The 13,797-nt window shown below is 38.3% G+C and overlaps 1 protein-coding gene across 1 annotated transcript in view; it reads right to left on the reverse strand.

Moving 5' to 3' along the window:
* The window catches only part of LOC150081532 (midasin), a 1,449,634-nt gene that overhangs the window by 217,660 nt on the left and 1,218,177 nt on the right, over positions 1-13,797 (reverse strand). The gene's annotated exons all lie outside the window — the stretch shown is intronic.

Consider the following 13,797-nt stretch of genomic DNA (forward strand, 5'->3'; position numbering starts at 1 on the left):
CTTGAAGTGGGGGAACCCATGTTTAGTCTCTAGAGCTAAGTTCCGGTCAACCCTTCCCTATCTCTTCCATCATGCAGTATGATTCATGACTTTGGAGGTTATGATGAATGTCGTGGCGAGATCCAATATTCCTTACATTTCGAGAGTACAGCTCTAAAACGGTGTTCGCAGGCCGGCCGCTAGTTAGTACACCAGACTGAACCTATTGGTAACTCTCTAGGAGGCTTCTGGATCAGCTAGTGTATAATCTTGCTACCTCTACTCTGCGAGATAGTGACTGGAGGGAGTACGAGTAGTGTGTTTGCGGGGAGAATTGTCGAGGCCACGTTATGTCAAGGATCTGGGTATATTCTTACCATACGCCATATCCAAAAATTTCATTACTTCATACAGCATGTCCCGCCATGAATTGTCAAACTAATAGAGCAAGCTTATCTGCGAAAAGATCTAAACCTCCCAAACAGTTCCTAATTAATTTCACAAATATACGTGGTCTCAATTCTAATCTCAACAATGTCCATTTCCACTTGCAGTCTGCCAAACCCCATGTACTTTTTCTGACATAATCTCAGTTATCGGTTGATTCATCTACTGCTCATCTCAGATGCCCAAATTATTCGCTGTATGATTCCTTTCGCCTCAAAGGTGGTACTTCTGCATATGTCCATTCTGATATTCCCTGTGAGAGACTTGGCAATTTGGAATCTCCTCTCTTTGATCTTCTCTGGCTTAAAATCTCTCTACCTCATTGTGTCAAATTCATTTGTTTTCTCTACCGTTCTCCCAACTCCACTAATCACTTGGAGCTCTTTGACTTCCTCTCTTTGCAACTTGACTTTCTCCAGTCCAACTTTCCTAACAGTGAAGTAATTTTCCTTGGTGATTTTAATGTTCACAACTCCAGCTGGCTTCCGTTTTCTAGTCACACCGACCCAGCAGGTCGATATGCTGAGGCTTTTGCAATTACTAATGACCTAGCACAGATTGTTCATTTACCTACAAGAATACTGGACAATCCTAATCATACAGCCAATACGCTTGATCTTTTTCTCACAAACAACCCTTTAGCATTAGCATTAGTAGAGGCATTTGATGCAAGAACGCAAGCTTAGGCAGTATCAGCCAAAAAAAAAAAAAAAAAAACCCACTTCACCCCTCTGTTCGTTCAAAATACCTGTCCAGCTGAGCCTTAAACTTATTTAGGCTATCAACCTCCAAGACAAGGGATGGAAGTCTGTTCCACCAACCAACCACCCGCTGGCTAAAGGCAAATTTCCGCACGTCTATCCTACATCTGTCTTTCCTCAATTTGAATTTATGCCCTCTCAGGTGATTATTCTGAGCTAGAGGAAGAATCCCATCAGCATTGAGCATGCTCAAACCATTCAAGGCTTTATACACCTCAATCAGATCACCTCGCTGGTGCCTTGTCTCCAGACACTGTAATTTGCAAAACTTAAGCCTTTCTTCGTAAGAGCATCCCTTTGTTCCATTCACTAAGTCTTGTTGCCCTTCTCTGTACTCGTTCCAGCAGCTCTACATCCTTCTTGAAATGAGGCCTCCAGACCTGTATACAGTACTCTAGGTGTGGCCTGACCATTGCCTTATACAAGGGAATAATCACCTCCTTATCCCTGCTGGAAAAATTCCTGTATATCATTGACAATACTCCATGAGCTACTCTTGCAGCCCATCTGCACTGCTCAGAGAACTTCATATCTGCCTGCACAACCACCCGCAAGTCCCTTTCATTCTCTACCACTGTCAGTGTAGTACCACAGAGTTGATACGTTGCTCTGGGGTTACTGTTTCCCATATGTAGTACTTTACATTTGTCAATATTAAACTTCATTTGCCACCTCTCAGCCCATCTGCTCAACCTTTCCAGATCCTGTTGCAGCAGCATAGTGTCAGTAGTGTCCTTGACAACCCTGCCAACCTTTGTATCGTCTGTAAACTTGGACATTAAGCTTGATATACCATCATCAATATCATTTATAAATACAGAAAACAATAATGGACCCAACACTGAGCCCTGAGGGACTCCACTAATAACATTAGTCCACAATGAGCAGTGTCCATTGATTACCACTCTCTGTCTTCTCCCCCTCAACCACCCCTTTATCCATAGCAGCAATTTGCCTCCAATGTCACACTGCTCCAATTTGTGTAGCAGTCTTCCATGTGCAACAGTATCAAAAGCCTTTCTAAGATCCAAGTATATAATATCAAAGCTATTCCCTGCATCCAGTTCTTTTGTGACTGCATCATAGTATCCAATCAAATTGGTCAGGCAAGACTTCCACTTAACAAAACCATGCTGTGTCCGAGCTATAACTGAAGTCTTGTCTAAATGATCCTGCAGTGCTTCTTTAAATGATCCTGCAGTGCTTCTAAGTACACGGTCGAAGTGAGAGGTGCTTTAGGCACTTCAGATCACAACTTGGTGATTGTCTCTTCTCCAATGGAACCTTTATCTCATGGATATTCCCAACCACGTGTTGTTTGGCATTACAAGAATGCAAAATGGGATGACCTGCGAGACTTCTTTTCTTTGGTCGGATTACTGTTTCAAAACTTCTGATGTCAACGTTTGCTCAGATCGTGTCAGTGAAATTATTCTTGCAGGAATGGAATCCCTTATCCCACACTCCACTTTAAAATCTCGTCCTTTATCTAAACCTTGGTTTTCCAATAAATGTGCTAAGGCTGTCTAAGAGAAGAATGTTGCATATCGTAATTGGCTTGTTTCTAATTCTTCAGTTTCATTTTCTGCCTACACCAAAGCTCGCAACAGTTGTAAAGCAGTTATTAATCAGTCCAAACTAGAGTTTGAACAGGCTAAGAGTAGAAAACTTGCTTCTTGCCCTAATGGTAGCCGAGCATTCTGGTCTCTTGCCAAAGCTATTGGCCGCAACTTTTGCCCATCTTTGCTCTTACCTCTGTCCAAACCAGATGGTTCTGTTGCCACTTCAGCCAAGGATAAAGCTGACCTGCTAGCATCCCATTTTTCTTCCAGCTCATGTATTAATGATCTTGGTAAAACACCTCCCACCATTCCCAACACGCTCCATTCGATGCCTCCTGTGGTCTTCCGTCAAAAGGATATCAGAAGGATTTTGATGAATCTTGATGCTAAGAAAGCTCCAGGTCCCGATGGTATTTCTCCACTTGTTCCCAAAACCTGTGCTCCTGAACTTACTCCTATTCTTTGCCGCCTTTTTTCACTTTCTTATTCCAAAGGTGTTTTTCCTTCTGCTTGGAAATTTGCTGATATCCAGCCAGTTCCTAAAAAGGGTGACAAATCCCTCCCATCCAATTATCGTCCCATTGCAATTACTTCTACTCTTTCTAAAGTAATGGAGAAATCAATTAACCGCCAACTCTTAAACTACCTAGAAACCTTCCGTCTGATCAACGATCACCAGTATGGATTCCGTCAGTGTCAATCCACTGGAGATATTCTGGCTTATGTCACCCATTTATGGACCAATTCGTATGGAAAGGTTCAGTGAAACACAAGTAGCTGCTCCTGACATCTCAAAGGCTTTTGATTGTGTTTGGCATAAAGGTCTTCTAAACAAGCTTCCATCTTATGGTTTGCCAACTGTTTTTAGTAATTGGTTATCCAGTTTTCTCTCTGATCGCTCACTGAGGGTGATGGTAGATGGCTCTCTGTCTTCTAACTTCTCCACTAATGCCGGTGTTCCCCAAGGTTCAGTTCTTTCCCCCACTCTTTTCCTCTTGTATATCAATGACCTTCTTCCATTGACTGGAAATCCTATCCATAGTTTTTCCGATGATAGTACATTGCATTCAACTTTCCATTTTGAGAAACCTTGTCCTGCTCAATCAGCTTCAACTTCTCGAAAATCTGCTACCAATTCCTTAAATGCCGATCTTCAGGTAATTCTCCAGTGGGGCAAAGACAACTTAGTTGATTTCATCCCTTCTAAAACTCATTCTTGTTTTATATCTCGCAAAAAGGATTCTTCTGCTCCTCTGCTTATCTTTAGTGACACTCTGATTTCTAGGCAAAATGATATATCTCTTTTGGGGTTTACCCTGACTTCTAATCTCTCTTGGCACAAGCACATTACAAATATTGCTTCCTCTGCATCTAAAAAACTTGGTTTTCTCTTTCGCTCTCGGCGTTACTTTTCTTCCAAACAGCTGCTCACTCTGTATAAATCGCAAATCCGCCCTGCCATGGAATATTGTTCCCACATCTGGGGTGGTACCCCCAAAACCTCTCTCAGGCTTCTTGATTCCATTCAGAAGAGGGCAGTTAGGTTAATTAATGATTCATCTCTAACAGATCATAGACACAATGTTTCTGCTGCATGCCTCTTCTACAGATACTTCCATGGGCACTGTTCTTCTGAATTGGCTTCTATAATTCCTGCTCTCTCTTTCAAAACAGTCCGAACATGTGCCGCCACTAGCCAACATCCATTTACTGTCCAACTTCAAACCCACAGAACCAACTTTTCATCTTCCTCATTTATTCATTCAACTGCCGTTTTCTGGAACAACCTTCCTTCATACGTATTTCCAGAAAATTATAATCCACAGAAGTTCAAGTCCAATGTCAACAAATATCTTCTTTCGTCTTCTAAATCTCAAACCCAAGCACGGTACTAAGTACTATAGGTTCTAATACCTCTCGTGTTTGGGGTTCACATAAAAAAAAAAAAAAAAAACTAGAAGGAAAGGGATGAACCACACTGGTCCAATGGATATTGAATGGAAAAATTATTGATGATTTTGGTAAAACTGCTGTTAAACAATAAATATTCTACATCTACATTTATACATTCATGCGTGAAGAAGCTTTTAGAGATGGAAATACAAGAAGCATACCAAGTTATGTGGGAATGATTCCGTCATAACCGAGAAGAAAGTGGAAGAGAAATAAATGAAGCTAAAAGAAAATCAGGGACTGATGAAAAATATCGATTTTATTTAAAAAGAAGCAGAAAACAGTTAAGCAAACCTTGAGCCATAATTATGAGAGCATCCTTGGATGCAGGGGAGGTTCCTCTGAATTTGCACACATGCAAATGTCTCTCCTATTCAGAAAGAAGAATCATATAGTGAAGTAATTCCAGACCCGTCAGCTTGACTTCTGTTCCAAGGAAAATAACAGAGTCAGGATTAAGAAAGTACTGCAGGATCATCTTGACAGCAATACATAATGTGAAAACCATAGGACAGACTTGTTAAGGGGATATTTTGTCTGAACAATCTGATTAGCTACTATGATGCACAAAAGGAACAGAATGCAAAAAATAATGTTGACATCATATACTTAGATTTCAATATAACTTTTAATACTGTTCCACATTACAGACTGCTGTACAAACTGGAGCACAAATTAGTAATGCCCCTAGGGTTCACTGTTGTGCCCTCAATATTTTATATATTTATCAAAGATATTGATGAAGATATATCAAGCTTACTTTCTAGGTTTGTGGATGATACAACGGTTGGCAGGGTGTATATTAACAGGAACCAAAGTATTCTACCACAGCAAAACCTAGATAAATTAGGCAGATGGGCTGAGAAGTTGCAACTGATATTTAACATTAGTACATGTAAGGCACTCATATGGGCAGCACTAATTCCAGAATAACATACTAATTAGGTGGAGGAGAATGAAAGAGACCTAGGGTTAATTTTATGGTCTGTTGGGAAAGCCCACTGGGCTCTGTCAATGATATACAAGAACTTTGCCAGCAGGGGAAAGGAGATAATTATCCTGTTGCATAAGGAAGCAACATCTTGAGTACTGCATACAGGTCTGGAAGCCTCACTGTACGAAGAATGTCAACCTTTTGGAATGTGAATATGTTGGAATCAGGACACAAAAGGATATTTCTACATGAAAGAAGACTTCAATTCTGTAAATTGCAGTGCTTGTAAACAAGGCATCTACAAGGAAACTTGACTCAAATGTTTAAAGGTTACTTAAATCTGAAGCCTACAGGAGTCAGATATCCGATAAAATGAATAGAAATAAAAACAGCAGCCTGCCTCCAACCCAGTAACTGCAACTGAAAGCCAAATGTCCTGTTCTGCAATATTTTTTTTTTAATTCATAAGTATAATTCCTAGTAATTGTTAATGTTTATATGAAATCTGCTATGTAATCACATAAGGGAACATATATTTAAATTGAAAAAGGATGGCTGCATGTTAGATGCAAAAATTTGCTTATGGCCAGAGAGAAATTGATTGTCAGAATAAATTTAAGGAAGCATTAGAAAAATTATTAGAGCAAATGGACAAATGAGTTGGGTAGTAGTTTTTTTTTTTTTTTTTTTTTGCTGATGCTGTATAAGCTTGCTTTCTTACATCATTTGTCACTATTAATAATAATAAAATAAGCAAGATGTTTAGTGAACTTTAAAACCACATATTTTGCACTGTGGAGAGAAGAATTTTTTTCTTCTTCTTCACAGAAGATAGAGATGAGAAAACTCTAAAACCTCCAAGATGACTACTTGCTTGAGAATGTCTTACATGGCTTTGATTTTTGGGTATTTAAACAAATTAAACTTAAGCTTAAGTTTTAAAGGTGGAGGTATTTCTGTAGTAACTGGAGAGTGAATGACCCAAAGCTGAAACTTTGGAAATCCGAGGAAGAAATGAAGGATTTTTCAGATTTGCAACCTTTTGCTGCATTTATGAGGGAACATGGATGGGAGGCACAGATGCAGAAGTCATTAGAGCAGAGGATGTCTGCTGTGAACCTTGATCATTTAAATTTGTTTAGATACACACTGTCGAGGCACATTTCCTGAAGAGAGTGATAATATGACATTAAACTCATACCTGTGGAGAATTTTCAGATGTTTACTGAAGATGAAATTGATGTTGGGCAGTTGAATGTGGATTTGGCCAAATATGAAACTTAGGATTGTTAATACAGGGTGTTCGGGCCAGAGGTATCCAAAAATACATACATATATCTTGTTGTTGTTGATTGTTTGGTTTTTAGGAGCATTAGCAACTTAAGGCCATATTGCTCCAGGATATGCGGTGGTGACGGGCTCGAACCCCGGTCTAATCAAGAAGCGTCTGCTACGCACTGCTGCTCCTTCCCACCTGGCTATGGAGGCACCCACATATATCTCGGCATCTATAAGGTGTATTAAAATAATTTTTTTTGTTATTACACAGAGTAACTCACCAAGTTTTTATGAAGGTTAGTAAAGTTCAATGTGGGCACCTTTTGTAGCTTGACAGATGTCAAAACAACACTCGAGCTCTTGCCAAGTGTTTTCCAGTATCTGAGGCATTATTAAAGCAACTGCTTCAACGATAAGCTGTTTCAAACTGTCCAAATCCCGAACCTTTTTCTAGTACCACAGTCTTAAATAAAGTCCCATGCTTTTTGCATGGGGCTTTATGTTCAATGGAGTCACGAAACAGCGTATCGTTGAAAAAGTTGCTCTAATAATGCCTCAGATGCTGGAAAACAGTAAGAGCACGAGTATTGTTTTAAACATCTGTTGAGCTACAAAAGGTGCCCACACTGAACTTTACTAACCTTCATAAAAACTTGGTGAGTTACTCTGTATAATAACAAAAAAATTATTTTAATACACCTTATATATGCTAAGATATATTTATGTATTTTTGGATACCTCTAGCCCAGACACCCTGTATTACAATGATATTTAAGTTCCCCTCCTTCAAATACCAGAGATCCAGAGGTTAAGCGAAACAGCCACATATATTCTCATTCAAATACCAATAACTTAGCTATGTGAGTGGGTGTTCTCTGCTCAAGTTGAAGGCTGATCATGGGTCATGGGTAGTAATAATTAAGAAATTAAGGTCTTGTGTATTTATCTGTTTTTCCTTTTTTCTTTTTGTTTGTTTGTGGGATAAATTTGTGAAATATAACTTAATAATATGTCCTGCAGTATTTCAAGTTTTGGTTAATTTCTATGTTGATTAATTAATAAAGTGTATTTATATTTTATGAGTATAATTCTTTTCATTTTACCTTCCCTGCACATACGTTACTGTCTGTTAGAGCTAGCCTTTGTTCCAGAAGCTACTAAGCACTAAACATGTTCCAACAATGATAATAAGAGGTGGCTAATATTATTAGTTATTCAGGTTATACTAAAAAAAAAAAAAGAAAGAAAAAAAAAAGAATGTAAAATAAAAACATAAATTTGATTTTAAAAGAAGGATATTAGATGAATATTCTCAGAGTAGATGCTTTTGCCACCAGAAAATTGAAAACTAGACTATATTTGCTGGAGGAAGATAATGTTTTTTAAGGATACAAAGTAGCTGTACTTTTTGGCATAAGAGACAGATGAAAAGAGGATCTGTGTTGCAATGAGCTGGAGATAAAAGAGAAAGTATTTGGAATTTTGTTAGCCTTGATAAAAAAAGAATTTATCAGGTAGGCCTTTCCAATAATCCTAATCGTGTGTGTGTGTGTGTGTGTGTGTGTGTGTGTGTGTGTGGAGAGAGAGAGAGAGAGAGAGAGAGAGAGAGAGAGAGCATGCCATGGAGTTAACCTGCGACTGATATTTCTCTGGTTGAAGGGGGAGAGCAGTGGGAGTTTGAAAACATTATATAAGCAGCTCAATTATTATTTACAAGTTTTACTAGGTGAATACTGGAAAAAAGTAAAAAAAAGAAAAAAAGAAAAAAAAAAAAAAAAAGAGGACAAATTAATGAAATTGACAGGAGTATCAAACTTAAACTGTCAGCTAAGTAGTAGTAGTAGCAGCATGTGATGCAAGAAAGCAAGCTTATGCAGCATCAGCCAAAAAAAAAAAAAAAAATCACACCATTCCCTCCAAATGCCTGTCCAGTTCCTCCTTAAATTTATTCAACCTATCAACTTCCACAACGACAGATGGAAGTTTGTTCCAGCAATTAACCACCCGCTGGGTAAAGGAAAATTTCCGCACATCTATTCTACATCTGTCTTTTCTTAATTTGAATTTATGTCCCCTTAGGTTCGTAATCTGAACATGTGGAAGGATCCCATCAGAATTCAGCATGCTCAACCCATTCAAGGCCTTATACACCTCAATCAGATCACTGCGCAGGTGCCTAGTCTCCAGCCACTGCAATTTGCAGAACTTAAGCCTCTCTTGGTAAGAGGATCCCTTCATTCCCCTCACCAATCTTGTTACCCTTCTCTGTACACGCTCAAGCAAATCTACATCCTTCCTAAAATGAGGCCTCCAGACCTGTATGCAGTACTCAAGGCGTGGCCTGACCATTGCCTTATACAGAGGGACAATCACCTCCTTTTCCCTGCTAGCAAAATTCCTATATATTTGTATCATGGACAGAACCCCCATGACCTGCCCTGGCAGCCTGTCTGCATTGTTCAGAAAACTTCATATCTGACTGCACAATTACTCCCAGGTATTTTTCATTTTCTATCACCTTAAGTGTAGTACCACACAGTTGGTACTTTTCTCTCGGGTTACTTCTACCCATATGCAGTTGTTTGCATTTGTCAAGGTTAAACTTCAGTTGCCACTTCTTAGCCCATCTGCCCAAATTATCTAGATCCTGTTGCAGTAGCACACTGCCATTACTGTCATTAACAACCCTGCCAACCTTTCTATCATCTGCAAACTTCGACACTAAGCCTGATATACCTTCATCGATATCATTGATAAATATACAAAACAACAGTAGACCCAACACCGAACCCTGTGGGAGTCCACTAATAACATTAGTCCACGAAGAGCAGCACCCATTGATTACCACCCTCTGTCTTCTCCCACTTAACCATCCTTTTATCCATTGTAGCAACTTACCCTTAATACCATTCTGCTCCAATTTGTACAATAGTCTTCCATGCGCAACAGTGTCAAAAGCTTTCCTGAAATCCAAATATATGATATCAAAATTATTTTTTTGCATCCAATTCCTTTGTAACCACATCATAATAACCAATCAAATTTGTCAGACAAGACTTTCCCTTAACAAACCCATGGTGTGTCTGAATTATTGCTGAAGTCTTGTCTAGATGATCCTGCAATGCATCTTTAACCAGTGACTCCATTATTTTACCCGGAACAGAAGTTATACTAACTGGTCTGTAATTACTCGTATGCCCCTTTGTGAATTGGGGATACATTTGCACATCTCCAGTCCGTGGGAACCTCCCCTGAGTCCAAGGATGCTCTCATAATTGTGGCTAAGGGTTTGCTTAGTTGCTTTGCCGCCTCCTTTAATATAACTGGATAGATCCATCCACCCAAGGTGCTTTTCTTATGTTTAACTTCAACAATTTCTCCTCCACTTTGATCTCAGTTATTACAAAATTATTAAGTACCCTGCTACAATTTGATAACCTTCGGCCATTTTCAAACCTTAATAATTCCTCATGTGTGGATGTAGATGCAAAATACTCATTCAGTTTGTTTGCTATCTGAGCAGGATCATCAACAGTCGAACCATTGATGTCAAGTGGACCAATCAGATTCATTCCCTTCCTTTTAGAGTTTATACAAGTAAAGAAATCCTTGCTGCTTTTCTTAGCATCTTAACTGAAGTATAACTGAAGAAAATAAAAACTGACTGATGAATGTTATACATGTCACTGGTAATTATTCAGGTTTTCCCAGGAGTGTTTCCCCAGTGATGAGAGTGAGATAGCATTTTCTATCTAAGATACAGCAAACTTATTTGCCTCTATATATAGGCTATGGACGGGAAGATGGTTTCTAGGGCTATCCTAGAGGCAAATAGAATAACCCTAGGGATAGCACTGCAGGAGGCACAGAGTCAGCACAAAATCCTAATGGAGTCATAGACTGGAGTGCCAGAATCTAAGTTGGAACAGATGAGGATTCAGTACAGGTGGAGTAAGGTGTATTAATCAGTTCTCAAGGTCAAAGCAGAGATGATGCTAAAGATATTTAGCATCTTAAGGCAGAGCATTCTTTATGCTTTATGTGACTCAGAAAGTTGTTTGTTAAGTACCCTTTACCAATTATGAGGGAATACATTCCTGAAAAGTATTGCATTTTGTAAAACCACAGTTGACAGGGCTAAGGGGCTAGAGAAAACAGGGGAAAAGCAATACCTACAGAAATGAAAGATATAAAAAATATTACAGGAAATTTCATTTTCCATTTAAATAACATATAAATGATGATAAAGTGAAAAACATAAGAAAAAAAAAAAAGTGTAAGAAGAAGGTAATGGAACAAGGTATACATATATAGGCACAAAATGTTGACTATCCTCTTGAATCACTCATTCATTTGATACTGCGAAATGCACTAATTTTCAAAGCATTACAAAATCAAGTCCAAAAAAAAAAATGTCAATGTTCATCAAATACATGAAAATATACACAAAGATGGTACCACAGTACAGGAACTCCCCGACTTAAGTAATTGTTACATTCTGCAGAACCCTGTGTAAGTCGGATTTTACATAAGTCGGAATTTCCCCCATGCTTGTGCAGCACTTGCAACTGTGCTCATTGAATTGATTAATTGAAACAAATAATTCTATTCACATGTTCGATGAACATGTAAATAGAATTATTTATTGTATTTATTCAATTTCTTATTTCATGTGCAGGAAAAGTTACAAAAGCGTACAATTTAAAAAATTTAAAAATTATAAAATTACAAAAAAAGAGAGGAGACAGGCATAATGTCAGTAAGTTTTACCTCTCAAGAATCATTGCCAGAATCGACATCTTCAGCTGAGAAGTATGCAGCTCAACCTTACTAAAGAACATATTAATGGATGACTGGATGGTGGTGTTTTTCTTTTCATCGTAGATATTTTGTAGCAAGCAAGCATATCATTCACTTCTCTGTTAACTTTTAAGAATCATTTGCTGTCAGGATCCATTTCTCAAACCTCGCTATTGCCGATGCAATTTCCTGAAATGCCATTGCCATCTCTCTGGTGATGAAGCGTCTCGGTTCCTCATTTGGTTCATCTTGAGCTTTGTCAGCATTTTCTTCTTTCACTATCACTGCCTGCAAGTTTGTAAGTTCTTTGTTAGATAATTCCTTCTCTTCTTCCTCTATTAACTCCTCCACGTCTTTGGCAACAACCGCCAACTTAAGTAGCTCTGCAACCTTTACAATCTTATCTGTAATCTCTTCATATGATTCATCTTTTTCAAACCCTTCGAAGCCTTTTACGTGCCGTGGGCATATATTCTTCTATGCGCCATTTAAACAACTTTTAGTAATTTCCGCCCAGCCCTTATTAATTCTTAAGATGGCGTGGTAAATACAGTATTTGTAAGATTTCCAAAAGTCTCTTAAGGTAAAATTTTTCTCACTGTCTACTGCAGACAATGCCTGAGCAAATGTTGTGCATAAATAGTATGCTTTTAAATTCAAAATAACACCCTGATCCATAGGTTGGATGAGTGAAATCGTGTTGGCAGTAGAAATATGACTCTCACGTTTGAATTGAAATCATCTAGATGAGTACGATGTCCAGGAGCATTATGCCGGCAAAAACTTACATAACGTCAAATTTCCGTAAGTCAAGTATTACATAAGTCGGGAAGTTCCTGTATAAATAGTACTGATAAAAGGGACTGCAGTGGTTCCCATAGTGGATGTCTCAGTAGCTTGGTGCATCTTGTGGCCCTCTTCATGTGTGCTGCAAGGTAAGGAAAACTCTTCTGAGTTTAAAAGAAATAATCACTCTTTAGATGTGCCATATTTATTAATTCCAAGTGTGAATGGAGTAAGAGACGTATGGGAAACAAGGAGTAGAGCATAAAGAAATTCCTTCCCTCTGAATGACACCCACTGCACCTGTCTCACGAGTTGCAGGAGATGAGAGTAATAATTGTTGTGTATATCTGGTGTAAATAGTCTGCAACTGTATGAACATAAAAAAAAAAAAAAAAAAAACCAACAAAACATAAAATTTTGGTATACAGATATAAAACCACATTATTTCAAATCTCTGCAGACCCTCCCCAGACATTGGCAAGCAAATGGCTGGGGAGGGACTGCAGAATAATACCTAAGAAACAGATATTGGTTGATTTCCTAGGTATAGTTCTGGTTCAGGTGCATTAATTTTGTGTTTTTCGTAAGAGTGCAGTAGTAGATTTCTTGTATGAAGAGAAGCCATTATACAGTATTCAGTATTAAATTTTATTAGTGGATAATAAAATCGACACTAGTCATTGTCTTAATATTATATACTTGTACCACATGCTACTTATGACTATTTTGTGCTGCTTGCAACTCCAGGTTCATTCTTATATTAATAGTTTTGTTTTAATTTAATTGTTTGGCTGTAAATATTTGTCCGTATATTTTTCTTTTGTTCCTCTGTTGTGTCAACTGTAAATTATATACCTGCTTTATATATCCTCATATGTGACAATATGTGTTGTTTGGTTTTTAGGAGCATTAGCAACTAAGGTCATATTGCTCCGGAATATGCGGTGGTCATTCCCTGACCTTTCCGCATCCTCCATATTTGGTGGTGACGAGCTCGAACCCCGGTCTAATCAAGAAGCGTGTGGTATTCACTGCTGCTCCTTCCCACCTGGCTTCGGAGGCACCAACAATACGTGTATATATTTCTATCTTATGTTTAAAATGTATTTTTTTGTCCTTTATTATTATACTTTTCACTTTTTCTATAACTATACTACCTCCTGTTAGTATAGTTATATTTTTTGGAGGCTGTTACTATCAAATCTACGGTACCATAGCTTCGATAGTAACAGCCTCGAAAAAATATATAAAGAACTTTCATTATATTGCAATTTATACATTATGGTCATAGGGTTCA

The sequence above is a fragment of the Mastigoproctus giganteus genome, chromosome 8, assembly GCF_048544385.1.
Source record: "Mastigoproctus giganteus isolate SK-2022 chromosome 8, ASM4854438v1, whole genome shotgun sequence".
Lineage (NCBI taxonomy): Eukaryota > Metazoa > Arthropoda > Arachnida > Uropygi > Thelyphonidae > Mastigoproctus > Mastigoproctus giganteus.